At 37.8% G+C, this 13092-nt stretch overlaps 1 protein-coding gene across 5 annotated transcripts in view; it reads left to right on the forward strand.

The window, feature by feature from the left end:
• THRA (thyroid hormone receptor alpha) overlaps window positions 1–13092 on the forward strand; it is a 169831-nt gene that overhangs the window by 36101 nt on the left and 120638 nt on the right. For all 5 annotated transcript variants that reach the window (XM_032236929.1, XM_032236928.1, XM_032236932.1 and 2 more), the window contains exon 2: window positions 10035–10102. The gene's annotated coding sequence lies outside the window, so the exon portion shown is untranslated. The remainder of the gene's footprint in view (window positions 1–10034; window positions 10103–13092) is intronic.

The raw sequence follows: 13092 nt of genomic DNA on the forward strand, positions 1-13092 counted from the left end.
TGGGAGGGTGATAGCAGACACCAATAGCAGTATTGCTTTTATTTATTCCTCTGCTTAATTTAATCCAAATGCTTTCTCAGTTTTGCCAAATTCTTTTATGTGTGTTTCTAAAGAATGGATATTTTTAACATAGTTCTATTTATCCTCCCTTTCTTTTCCTTTTGAAGAAATAGAGTCCTTCAGTTATTATATTCCACTCATTAGAGTCATGCTATCAGATAATCTTTTTATAGTTGTTTTTATATTTCTATGTTTATTGTATTATAAACCATCCAGAGTCATCGTGGTCCATGAGATTGGTACAATATAAATTTAATAAACAAACAAACATACTTGCTAGATGGTATTAATTCAAACTCATCTAACTTATTTTCTATTCCCTAAACATTTATATATGGATAGGAAATACCATAAACTTTATGAACCAATATTCCTTCTGATATTTCTTTAAAAGACTTTCTTTCAACAACTTTTCTGCAGTGGTTTTTAGAGTGCAAAACTTTTCTTTTATTCAGTTTAAAACTATTCTCATCAATCATGACATGTTTTGACCAAATGTGTATTTTTACCAGTTCTTAGGAGGTGCAACTCATTCCGTAGTTCATCATCTAAATATTTTCAACCATGATCCCAAAGCAACATTTTTTTCCAGTATTTTGTAGCCAACCTATTATTGGTTTTCTTTTTTCTCTTAGTCCTTTTACATGGACTGGAAATCTGAATGAGAAAATCACCTGAGCTCCCAGGAACTTTAGCTCTCAGAGTTTTGCCACACAAATATGTAACATTGGATCATTTTCCTCAATGAATAAATAAACAAGTGTAATACTTTTGACTCATTTGTTTAGTTGGGTTTTCTTTATGTGGTTTCAGGACTTACATGGGGAACAGATCACATTTTAGGTCACATTTATGCAGCAATACAAATATACAAAAGGGTTCAGAAACTTTAAAGCACTAGGATACCTATTTCCTTCATGCTATTAACATATCAGGCTTCTTTGTGTTACTCTGATGGAATTGGCATCAAGATCTCTTTCTGCCTTAACATTTAATGATGTGAGTTCTTCTTCTGGTAAGTGTATGATGCAATCTGTAGAGGCATTTTTGCACGTGAGGCTTGAAAGTGACTTGTGCTTAAATTGGTGCTCAAAGAGAACATGCAATTTGATTCCCTTTCAGTTATCTGTCACTTTTTCTGAGTGTTAATGTCATGAGTGCAAGCAGTCTTGGTCTTCAAGATGCCACTGGACTTGCAGCTGCTCTTCTAGTTTGTCACCTCTCTTCTGAATCTTTTTTCTGGTTTGTCAGCATTGTTCTTGAACTGCGTATTAGGCTGGGTATGTTCCATATTTAAGTAAAGATTCTGTAACTATGCACTCTGCATTTTACACTCCTTTAAATATAGTTGTTTTTCCTCAGTTGTATAAATCATCAGATTGGCATGGGTTCTCTTTTCCTTTCTCCTGATGAGTTCCCTGCTTTTTGTAAGTCATGGGAAAGGGCAGAGAAGCTATGCAGGCTTTGGAGCCGGCTTGAAAATTTTATTCATTGCTTCTTTGGGTTCTTCATTTCAGTAAGCATTGCCCATGTTGATTTTGAAGCACATTTTTCCGGTGTAAGAGTTGGAAACTGACTTTAAAAATACACACAGAAGAGAAAAACAACGTAAGCCAAGCTAACCATTAAAAAATACTGTATCCAAAATTGATCGTAGGCTGGGATTTTTATTTAATAAAATTTAATAGGTTAAGTCAAAGCTCATACAATTAGCAAATTTTCAAACTTTACATAATCTTAATCAGTTAAGATATTAAAAAAAGAGCTGGTAGGGGAAAGGGAACAAAATAAGACTTTAATATCAAATTCCATGGTTGATGTTTAAATTGAGTGGTTTGAGTGGTTTCTTGATATTTTCAAGAAACTAAATTCTGTACCTTGCATTATCCTTTCGACTGCATGACATAATTGTCCTGGAACCCTGAGAAGTGATGTTGAATCTGCCACTTTTCAGTTTCATTACATTTCTGGGCAAAAGATAATATTCAGTTCTGTATTAGTTTGCATTAAAAAAAGACATCAAATCCCAAACCAGTTTCCATATCCATTTCCCCTAACACTATGTACACTTTTAAGATTATATCTCAATAAGGGAATGTGAATTAAATAGGTTTGCAAAATAAATGAATATCTTACCTATGCCCACAATTCTAGGTTTTAGAGGCTCTTTTATTATCAGGAGAGAATGTAAATAACTAGTGATCTCTAACTGGATTTTTCTTCACTTGATTCCATTGGATTTCTTTATTGTTTCTCTGATAATTAAACAAATGGTTTGTTTCCAATAAAGCATCCTCTTACCTGATTACTTTAGGACTCTGGGAGGGTGACTTGTGGCAATGGTTAATTCAGAAAATACCTTATGTTGTATGTTTTTTTGCATCATATTACTGGGATTCAAAGTCATGCATGCTATTTGTTGGATGTGTCAGGGAAATATTTTGGCTAGGCAATGAGCATTTGGGCTTGGGCAATGGGCATTTGATAAAAGGAGAAAGTGGACCATCTGAAATAAAATGTATTCTAGTTTTCTTAAACTCTTCCTTTTGATTTCCAAACTCAACCCTTTCACTTATCATTCAGTTTTAAAGCAATAATTTTTATTTAGATTTTAATTTGTTGGAAATCGGGGGCAACTGAGAAAGTATTCTTAGGATTGGGTAAAAAACTTAAGAGAGTTTCAGATTGTATATCCATGCTTTAAACACTATTTTAATACAGGCAGACATCTCTGCTTTAACTTTAACAGGTTTTCATGCATTATTTGGGTATCTTCAGGTATTTTTTGAGTTTCTCATATTTTTATCATTATGAAGAAAGACAGTTATGGTATGAATAGGACTGGATTCAGGATTTTGGAATTTAAAAAAGAACTCATATCTCACATACCTGAGTTCAATTTTTAAAATATTCCTCATATTTCTTTGGAGGAATAAGTTATTTCAGTGTTTTTTTAAAATGGTCTTTTTATGCAGTTCTCTGTGATAAGAGGTCAGGTCCACTTTTTTTTTTTTTTAAATGAGAATATACTGTGATTTGTTCCACTTGGGCTTAATATCTTGTGCAAACTGTGATGGTTATCATCACACTTTAAATTGTAGTTATATAACCATAGTTTAATGTGATGTGTGAATCAGGGAAAGAAAAAAGCTGAATGAGGAGGGATGTGTAAGCTGTACAGAATGATAATTAAGATTTTGCTCAGAGATGCTCACCAGTAATTCCCCATAGAATGAAAGATCATGAAGATTAGCTCTCAACCTCTTATTTCTCTCCTAATCAGAAGACCACATAAACAATAGGCACTAACTTAGTGCCTCAGATATGCTAGAATACTATTTCTAGATTTTCTAACTAAGCAATTCCTCAAATTCCCTATTATTATGACTACTGATCATTCTGGACGGCATTTAGGTTCCCATTATATCTGGAGGACACCAGCTGTGCAGATGTTTGTGCTTAGAGCTCTTAGGGTCAAAGGGCAAGTTTAGCTCTCATCTGTCATGCCCTTTTGACTATTCTTTTCATTTCCTCTTAATAAAAAATAGTTGTCATTCAATTTTACAATGTCACAATATTGTTAATCTCATTACAAAGCTTTTGTTTTAAAAGATAGCATACAATAGTTTAAAATAAAGTACAATGAAATAAACACTTCTGAGTGAAAATAAAAATATTGATTCAGGCTTTTATATTTGATGTGTGTCCTTCTGATAGGGAAGATAAAGAGAATATCCATCTTTGATCATTTGAACTGAAATTCCTTGTTGAACGTTTTGGAAGTTATTAATTTTGGACTTTATAAGATAGGTAAGATCTATTTATACTTCATAGAAAGCACAAATAATTGTTTATGGAAATGTACCAAAACCCTGTGAATTACACAAAGTAACAAGAAAGGTATGCCCACTATTTCGTCTTTGGTTTATTTAAGTTTTTGAAATGCTGACTAGAGATATACAACATCTCAATAAGATGAGAGGAGTTGGGAGTAAAATTTAGTGGGGGAAACCCTTGTGTATTAAGGGCTTTTGCTGATGACTTTGGTACTGGAAAATCCTTTAAAAGGAATTGAAATATTAATGGACAGATTAAAAGAATTTGATATTTTAGTAGGTTTCAGGATTAATGAATAGAAAATGAAGATGTTAATAAAAGTGTGAAATTAAGAGATGAATAAAGCAGTTTAAAATTTTTAAAGGTAATGTCTGGATATTGCTATGATAGACATAAATTGTATACTATTTAAAAGTAACTGTTAAAATGTAGAAAAAAATAATAAAAATGTACTAATGTGGAAAAAAGTATAACTCATTGCTGGGAAGAATTTCTCTGATAAAAATGAGTATCTTGCCAGAGTGATGTGTTTGTTTCAGAAAATGTCTGTTTTGGCATCTGATGCACCTTTTAAAGAGTGGCATATATGATGTTACAAGATGCAAAAACAAGAGGAAAATTGGCTCTACTTGATTTGAAATTATATTTTACAGCCTACTGTATGGAACTTTGAATGAAAGTAGTTGCTGAGAAACATATTGCTTTTGGAGGTAGAAAAATATGACATGAGATTTAGGTGAAATGGATGTTTGTGATACAATAAGGGCAAGATTAATGTGGATTTTACAAATCATTATGTTAAATGTGCCTTATTGAGAATATATAACAGATACAAACCCAGATTGCGTCTGAAAACACATTTGTCATTCTCAGCACAAGTAGCATTTTATATAGAAATAATAAACAAACCCAAATGGCTAACCTATCACAAGATACTAAAATTTTATACTCTGATTTCTCTTCAGATTGTATAAATCTTTCGCCTTACTAAAATTTTGTGAAGAGGAATATAATATAAAATCGAGAAATGAACTAGTGGTGGCAGACGGACATAGTTGTAAATGTTCTCTTATTTATAGTTACTAGAAAGATTTAAAGTAGACAAAATAATTTATGGTTGTAAGACTGAGTTTGAAATAGAAATGTGTAAAACTAATGAACTGATAATTTCTAAAATAAAAGTATTTTTATTGAAATTTGAAACAGAAGAACTATTCATAGAATGTACAATAAAGAACGTATGGTAAAATTTTGAAGTAATTGAAATTTATATTATTTATATTATGTAATTATCCTAAAGAGAGTTTTTATAAAATGATGTTCCATTTGTATATTTCACAGGGAAAATGCATAAAGGCATAACAGTTATGCTGGAAATGTGAATAACAAGGACATTTTATCACATTTGGTGGAAATGTAAAAAATGAGAAAACTCTGAATTCAAATACTTACATTGTTTCAGAAGATTTTAAAAGACTAATTCACAATTAATAAAGAAGGATTTTCTTTTGGGATTGGACAAGTAATTGGGAAAAATAGTGAAATTTTGCTTTTGTATATGATAACTGAAATGAGATTATTGTAAGAATAAAGATGGAAATATTCAGCTTTATCAATAATGGAAGAATGGTTACTAAAGATGATGGTGCTTACTGAGATGGCTAAATTGGCTCCTTTGAGGAGAGAAAAAACAATTTCTACATTTATTACTGCCTGGAAACCTCTTATAGATGTTTTGAAGCAGAAAAACGTGAATTTCAGATTTAAAAATCCAAAATTGGACAGGATGGGCTATAGAATAAATAAAGTTATTTTCATAGAGTAAATTTATAATTGTATTTCTAATTACTATAAAGGTCTTATAAAGAAGGAAGCTATTTCTTTGTATCACTTCTCATTCAATAAGCTTCTTCAGTCACTTCTTTGTATCTTTTTTCCATTTTCCATTTTCTTTTTTTCTTCTTGCATATTTAACTTTCTCTTTGATTTCTTTCTTTTTCTTACTTCATGTTAGTTTGTATTGATTTTTATCTTTCTTTTTTAAAAAAAAACTTTAATTATAAACATATATTGTAGTTAATTTCTATGTAAGATCAAAAAAACATGTCAACGCTCTTTCCAACATATCCTCCTTATTGTGGCAGTGTTGCTTAGAAAATGCTAATAGTTAGTCCTTGATTTAGAAGAGTTCATTTAATGACTGTTTGAAGTTACAATGGCACTGACCATTGCACCATCGCCATGATCATGTGATCAAATTTCAGATGCTTGGCAACTGACTCATATTTTTGATGGTTGCAGTGTTCCAAGATCATGTAATCACATTTTATAACCTGCTAGTGAATGGGGAAGCCAGAATTGCTTAACAACTGTGTTACTAAACTTAACAAACCCAGTGGTTCACTTAACAATTGTGGCCCAGAAAGGTCATAAAAATAGGGCAAAACATATACTTTACTAATTTTTCACTTAGCAACAGAAATTTTGGGTGCAAATTTGGTCATACGTCAAGGACTATCTATGAATTTTAAGAATTATATTATACAAAATATTTTTGATACTACATAAATGTGTTTGTTTAACAAAATTTCTATATTGTTGTAATTTTAAGACATCAGTAATCATAAAAACAAAATCTTACAACATATCTTTTATCCCATCAATAAACATCTCATCAACAGTAATAAATACTGTACAGAAAAGATGGTGCCAACATAACGTCAACTTCAAAGGCTTGATAAAAAAATACTCTCGAGAATTTCCACAAGAATGATAAGGGGGAAAAGAATGACTTTTAAAACGGTTAGACCTTAGTAATAACTTAGGTTATTAAAAATATTTTGAGGGCACATCAGTATAGGGCCATGATGGCGAACCTATGGCACACGTGCCTCTGGTGGCATGTGCAGCCATCTCTGCGGGCACATGAGCCATTACCCAGATCAGTTCCACTGCACATGCATGCATGCTTCCTGTCGGCCAGCTGATTTTTGGGTCTACTGGGAGAAGCATGCACATGCGTGGGGGATGCGGTGCCCCCCCCTTTTTTGGTTCCAGGAGGTTTCAGGGAGCCTGCTAGCACCAAAATCGGGGGTAGGGAGGGTGCAGCGCCCCCATCCCATTTTGGTGCTAACAGGCTTCCTTGAAGCCTCCTACTACCAAAAACGGGGGTGGCGAATGTGACCTCCCTCATCCCGTTTTTGGTCCCAGGAGGTTTCAGGGAGGCCTGCTAGCACCAAAATGGTCATGCATGGGGACGGGAGAGTATTGGGGGGGGGGGTTGCATGTGAAAGGGTGGGGCCTTGGATTATGGCTGTCGACACATGAACACATGCTAATGCACGCGCATGCACACTTTTGGCACTTGAGGGAACCAAGGTTCGCCATCACTGGTATAGGGCCAAAGGTATGATTAGGTTTGTACCATGATAAATTCCAAAATGGTTAGTTGTGGGAAGATTTATCCTCTGAACTCTGAATGTCCCAATAAGCACTTACTTTGGGTTTAGCAATATTACCAAGCATTTAGCAACACTCTTCAGAATCTATCATCTTAAGAGCTTCCTATGTTTTTTAAAAATTAAACAGTGTTTTTTTGCAACCCAAAGAAAGCTAAATTGAAGTTGTGAAGGTTGGATTTTAAAAGTTTGCTTATGATCCCGTTTGTTTTATCCCTCCACATTTATCTTATCCCTGCCAATAAATCGCAGTTGCAACTCCAAGCCCTTCCCTTGTACAGTTTTTAAAAATCTCTTAAGATTTATTATAGCCACATGGATTCTTTCAGTTGTTGGCTCCAAGTCTCTTTTGCAGCATATACTCATACCCACGCATCCAAATTTCTGCCTTTATGCCTGAATCTGGTTTTTATGCCACACTACCGTATCAAACAGGGACTTCCCTGCTGCACCCCTTCAGCCACCCCTTTGCCTCCAGGTGCATCTTGACTCCCTTTCTGCTATGGACTTCGGCCATGGTTTGTTTTGCAGCTGCAAATATCCTGAGTCAGCAGGAAAAATCCATGTTGGGTGCAGGGATAGTGGGAATTGGGAGCCAGCCAGGCAGTTGCATGTTAAGAGGGTTATTTAAATGACTGGAAAAGGAACTAGTTTATCTCCTGCAGAGAGTAATTTTTTTGTTTCTTTGGGGCCTTAATTTGAATTTGGATGCTCACCAAGTGTAAGCTTTTGAACCTAACTTCATCCTGGAATGTACAGAGAAGTGATAGGGATGTAGTTTTGTTTTCTGTAAAGAAGACAGGCTCTGAACATGTACAGAGCACTTTTCCTTCAGAAAACAAAGAAGCAGAACAAACTGCACACAGCTGGATGAACATATGCATCCTGGACACAACATAAAAGGTTATTTAGGCAAATTGAAGATTGGAAACATTTTTTCAGCCACGACTTGCACTTAGCTTACACAAAGTGCTGAGGAGATGAGATCATGATGCCACAAAGAGTATTCCTTTTAGGATAAGTTGAAGCCCATATGGCATTTATTTTACCTTTAACACGCCACCACCCCACCTCACACAAAAGCACAGCTTTCATAAAAATGGAATTAAAAATAAAGGGAGCTGGGAGCACTTTGGGTGATGACCAGGATGTGTAGCAAGATTACAAGTTGCCATCAGCCACGAGTTGATAATCCTGACATGAAGGTTTGATTCATACATTGCACTAAATCACAAAGTTGGTTGCATCCTGGATGAAATCATTGTGATTTCAAACTCTGATTAATGGCTTGGTATGTTTTGTAAGCTTAAATTGACTCTAGAGGACAGGATGGCCTGGAGGAACGTTGTCCATGGGGTCGTGATGTGTCGGACACAACTTCGCAACTAACAACAACTTTTTGTAAATCAACCTATTCCATTATGATTAAAGAAGCCATTATGAAATAAAACTTCAAATAAAATAAAACTATGTAGCATAATGTGTAAACTATATCAGTCTAGTGTTTTAAGATACTAATAGCAGGCTAAGTCAATTGCAGTTATTTTCATACCATTGTCTTGTCTATGCTACAGGGACAGTGGGGCATTCCTATAGTCATTCTCAGTTCCTTTTGAGAATTTGAGGAAAAGGCTGGCTTGATGATTGCAAGACTCAATTACAATCAAATTCAAGCTATGTTGTGGACATAGTGGAAAAGTAAACTTATTTCTTGGAGACTGTTGTATGCGTTGAATTGCTTTTTTGGCTGGTTTGCAAAACACTTCCAACTAATATAAATGGGCATTGGCTACCCGTAGTTCAGAATATAGTGTTAAGTCAGCCATTGTCTTAGCAAGTTGAATAAATCAGAGCAAGCCCTAATTTATTTTTATGTGAGTATAGCATGTTATATAAATACATTAATTTCTTTCTTGAATTTATGTATCCGCTCATCTCAGCCTTGTGACCTCTAAAAAACTAGCTCTCAATCAAAATCTCATACATGTCTGATTCCATTAACATTCTAACCCTGATGCCTAAGCTTAAACCAAATCTTTACAGAAAGCTAACAGGGTCAGGGCCATCTAGATTTGAAGGGGGATGCTGTTCCAAAGAACAAGCACCACAATAGAGAAGTCTCATTTCCTGCATCTTTTAGTTGGCATTGTTTCACAGAAGGGATATGGAGCATGCCCACCCTGTGAGATCTGTTAGAATAGACAAATTCCCATTCTGTGTCCATTATAATAATCAATGATAAGTTGTATCCTGCCTACTGTAAGCTAGTCTGAAACCTGACAATTCACTTTCTTCAAGGATCTTTGGAACTGCAAGTTTATTACCCTCTCAATATCCTTCTTCTAAAAGGAAAAGATTAAAATTGTATGAGTTCATTGAATCCAGCAATTACTTCCCGAGTTCCTGAATATTATTATGTTTACAAGTTGAATTTAAGATTAAGCAGATTGTGTGAACCGTGCTAACGTGTATAGTTGGGAAATAATGACAAGCTGCATCATTGACCTTTACAAAATTACCAGATATATCGGTCTGCATCTTGAGGGACACTATGGTTCCTGTTGTTCTAAAGAAAGGCATAGTCTGGTAAAATGAGACTGATTGATACCAGTAAAATGAGGTGAAATGAGAATGATTGATATCTTTGGAATAATCAGATGGTGATATTTTATTTTTCAGAAACCTTGGATGAAATAAGATAATTTGAAAATTTTTGTTTGGCGTCCAGGCTAACTTCAGGATCGCAGGTAAGTAAGCTCAGATACAGTATTAATGTAACTCATTCTGTGGCTTGTTCAGCTTTAATTTAGCATGTTTGTGCTTTGTAAACCAGGTTTTGTGCTACCAAGAATCTGTTATTGTAGATATTCTGTGTTCTAAATGACGTGTTATGTCTGCATGATGTCTGTTTCTTAGTCTGGTTTGCCTTATTGAGTTGACATCAGTCTTGTAAGTCTCGATGTGCTCCCCTTCCTCTTTTATCTCAATGAGAATTAAGGGTTTAGGGTTGTCCAAGGTGTTTTTATAAATTATTTTCTATCTTGGCTTATATCTTGTTTATCTCATCATTGTCTTGCTAACGGATTTTTCCTCTGCTCTTCAAGGCCACCTTCATCACATTAGGCTAATACAACCTTATACCACCAATGTACCATCTAACTGGACCTTCCATAATTATCAATCAGCATGAATATTCTAGATCTTCACATTGGATCCCACAAGCATTCTAACTTTGCCCCAAAATTATCAACAAAATCCTGTACTAAATCCAACTCAAATAAGTCTAGATCAGTGGTCACCAACTGGTGGTCTGTGAACCACTGGTGGTCTGTGAGAAAATTTTGATGGTATGCAAAAAAATTATTTGCATTTTTATATTGCACTAAATACTATTTACCTTTTTAAAAAATCATATTAGTGGTCCGCAGGATTAAAATTATGAATTTAGTCATCCTTGAGGTCCTAAAAGTTGGTGACCCCTGGTCTTAGATCAGAGGTATCAAGCTCAGTTCATTGAGGGCCAGATCAGCATTATGGTCACCCACAAAGAACCAGGTGGGCATGGCTGGGTGGTCATGTGACTAGATGGGCATGGACAACTCAACCTGAACTGCTCAAAATCGCTCACATTGAGGGGCACCTATGATGGGCCAGACAAAATTTTGCACTACTGATCTTGCACTACAGTAGTTTAGGCCTCTATTCTCTGTGAATTGAGGCTTGTACCAAATCTGGCCAAAGAACATTTGCAAGATGATGAGATTTTGGGGCAGCATTTGCTTTGCTTGATGCCTCCCATTGGCTTGAAAACACCTTTTACACTATTCCAGTCTCAGGACAAAGAGCATTTAAAGGCTGATGAGAGGCTTCAAGCAAGGTGATTTTGCTGCCCCAAAGTCTTGTTGACTTGCAAATGCTTTTCATGCCAAGATTGGGACAGTACAAAAGCCATTTGCAAGCTGATGGAAGGCTTGAACTAAGGGATTTTGCTGCTCCAAAGCCTTGCAAACGCTTTTCATGCCATCCCAATCTTCCTCTGTGCTCAGAAGGAATGAGAGATTAGCAGCACAGCCACTGACCATGGCTTTTCCACACCAGGGAGGGGTGGTCCCAGTGAAAGGGGACTGTGAGGCCAGACAGGCAAGCTGGGCATCTACAACTTGGTGCGGCCATCCAGGCCAGAACATGATCAGATTAGGATCAATCCATGCAGCTGCCCTTGAATCAGCAAAAGACCATCCCACTGCCTCAGTCCCAGCCACTGGGCATGTACAGAGGCAGTGAGCACTGGCATTCTGTGTGAAAGGAAAGTGCTGAGAACAGTCAGCCTGTGGGGCATGACAGTCCCTATGGACGCTAGGCCCTGTGGGTGCATGCCCCATGCCCAAGAGGCAGGGCGGGGCAGCAGGGCAGCCTCTCAAGTCAGATATAAAGCTGATCATGTTCTGGCTCAGATGGCCTCCACTAGGTTGTAGAATAGATCAGCGCCCCATCCACACCAGAGCCTCCATGCTCCACTCATTGGCCTGGCTTTGCAGTCCACGAGGCTTCCCTTTCACTGGGACCACCTCCTTTTGGAAAGCAATGGCCAGGCTTCTCGGCTGCAGACCCCGACCCAGACCAAGCAAGTGAAGAGCGCTGTGCACATGCTCAGAGGCACCCTCGCCAGACACCCAAGCTGAAGTGTCTGATCCACTCACCTAAGCACCGGACCAGGGTACAGCCCCTGCAGCTCACCCCAAATTCACCTCTAACCTGCTGCACCATCTAGATGCGATGGCTCGCAGCCTTGCCTAGGGATGCCCCTGGCCAAGCCCCATCTACAGGTGCTGCCTTGGAGTGCAGGGCCTAGGACAAGGCTCCGGCAGCCTTTTCTCCACCTGCAGATCAGGAAACCCAGACCAGGTTTGGTGGAACTCCTGCCTGATGGTTCAAAAGATGTGGGAGTCTACAGGCGCCAAGCATGTGCTTTCCAATGGAGGAGGAGGCTGTCCCAGTATAAAAGAAAGCACTTCCCCTTCCTCTCATCCCTTTCTGAGCCTGGCCTCTCAACCCGTGAGGCTTTTCTTTCATTGGGATGGCCCCAGCCCCAGCATGGAAAAGCCACTGCTGCCGGCAGCATGGCTACCAGCAGCGTTACCAAACTCTCCCCATCGTCCATGTGATTTGCCCTGGAAAAAGCAAAGGGCCAACCTGTATCACCTTGGCCTGATACAGGCCAACCTGGCACTGATCTACAACTTGGGGACTGAATGTCCCCAAGTTGTAGATACCTATCTGCTTTATATCTGATGTGCGTAGCTGTCCTGGAACCAGCGAGATAACACCCCACTTCTTTCGCCCCACCCCCTGGGCATATGCACAGGAAGCAGTGAGCGCTGACATCTTGGATGAAAGGGAAGAGCTCAGAACTCAGTCAGCCTGTGTGACAAGATGGTCCCCAGGAACGCCAGACCCCAGGTGTGCTCACTACCTCCTGTGCATGTGCCTAGGGGGGCGAGTGGGGTTGGCCCTTCACTGACTCCAGGCCAGCCTCATGGATCTAAGGCTGACCACATTTCGGCCCAGATGGCTGCCAACAGGTTGTAGGTCAGTGCCCAATTGGCCTAGGCTGAGGCACTGCAGGTCAGTCCTTTGCTGTTTCCAGGACAGCTCTGTGGTCCAGGTCTAATCACATTGCGGGCTGGATCTGGCCCGTAGGCCTTGAGTTTGACACCGCTGGTGTAGATAATCTGTT

Source organism: Thamnophis elegans, chromosome Z (assembly GCF_009769535.1).
Source record: "Thamnophis elegans isolate rThaEle1 chromosome Z, rThaEle1.pri, whole genome shotgun sequence".
Taxonomy (NCBI): domain Eukaryota; kingdom Metazoa; phylum Chordata; class Lepidosauria; order Squamata; family Colubridae; genus Thamnophis; species Thamnophis elegans.